We start from the raw sequence: 1563 nt of genomic DNA, 5'->3' as shown, positions 1-1563 counted from the left end.
CCTGCTTGTGTTCCCTCTCTCGCTGGCTGTCTCTATCTCTGTCAAATAAATAAACAAAATCTTAAAAAACATAAAAATAAAAAACATCAATCCATCAAACCATGCAGAAATAAGTATGCAAAAAGTCTGCAAAACAAAACATACTTTAAGCACGTTCAAGTAGAGGGATTATCTGAAATTCTGGATTTTTCAGTCCCTTCATTGTTATGCTATGGCAGCCAAGTAGTGCTTAACTTCAGTAGGAGTAAGCCTCCCGGATCTGGCTTCATTGCAGACACCAACCTCTGTGTTCTCTTCTGCCATTTGCCCTTAAAATTTTCCTTTCGGGTTAATCTGGCTGTGTGAATAGCATCTTCAAGTTCCAGGTCTTCATTATATCTTTTGTCTGAGGAAAGTCTTCCCATTGACATAGTTCTTTCCCATTGCTGTGGCTTTCCAGGGGGAGTCAGCTCCAGATAGATCTCACTGAAATAAATATGGTTGCCCCTCACTCCAATCACAAATTAGTAAAGAAACTCCAGTGTATTCTTACATCACAGAAGCTACTCTCTGAACCAGGTGAGCTGTGGGAATGGGTTGCTGGTAAATGAGATAGTATTGCTGAGCTAGTTTTCAAGTTCTGTTCACAAGCACTCTGTAATCTGTGCCCATGACACTATACACCAAACCTCTATGCTTGGTAATTGGTTCCACGTTGTGTACACTTTGCTCATCTTACAGAATGGATTTCTATTTCTTCTCAATTGCTAATACCACATCATTTACAGCTTTAATTCCCACTGAAGGGATTCCTCCAGCTACACCAGCCAAAATATATTCAATCTGGACAAGTCTACCCGATGGGCTGAATGTAGTCAGCAAAAAGCTGGAATCGCACTCTGCCATCTTTATCTGGAGTGCCCTGGAGTTTGGTTTTAAAGAACCTTGTATCAAATTGTATCTTGATCACCTTGGATCTTCACATGCCCTAGAGGGATCCATTGGCCAATAACTAGATGAAAATTTGATGTTCAGAGTCATAAAGAACAAATATATAATTTTGGAATTTCACTCGCTGTAATGTGTTCATTTACTGAGAACGTGTCAGATACCGTGGTAGATGCTGATGGAAAAACACAATTCAAGCAATCCTCAAACTCTGTCATAGGGTTCACTATAGGGAAGACAGACACACACATTATTAAATTATGCCCTTAATATTCAAAAGAATGAAAATATGCAGTCTATTACTAAAAGGCTACTATTGGACAATCAAGTACGCAAAGTGTCCAAGAGCTGGTGCAGAATATAGATGTATGCCTACCATTCGCTCTCAGTGACAGTTTGTTTCCTATGGACATTGAGGATCGCCTCCCTCTCCTCTCCTTGTCCTCTGAAATCTCCTTGTACTTCATTCCCTCTGAGCTCCACCAAAATTGAGTCTTCTTCCACTATTCTTTGGCCCATGTAGTCTATCTACCGGTGACCTGAGGGAAAGAAAACAGACTTCCAGATTCTGGTGAGGAACATGAAGGAAAATTGTCCTTCCTGGTCTAGGTTCCATGAAAACAATTGATAACACAG

At 40.4% G+C, this 1563-nt stretch overlaps 1 pseudogene; it reads right to left on the bottom strand.

The window, feature by feature from the left end:
- Window positions 1–204: 204 nt before the first annotated feature.
- Window positions 205–885, bottom strand: LOC103659476 (annotated as a pseudogene).
- Between the last annotated feature and the right edge of the window lie 678 nt (window positions 886–1563).

Source organism: Ursus maritimus, unplaced genomic scaffold (genome assembly GCF_017311325.1).
Source record: "Ursus maritimus isolate PB19 unplaced genomic scaffold, ASM1731132v1 scaffold_1, whole genome shotgun sequence".
Taxonomy (NCBI): domain Eukaryota; kingdom Metazoa; phylum Chordata; class Mammalia; order Carnivora; family Ursidae; genus Ursus; species Ursus maritimus.
Note: the sequence above shows the minus strand (reverse complement) of the source record. Positions and strands in the feature narration are given on the sequence as shown.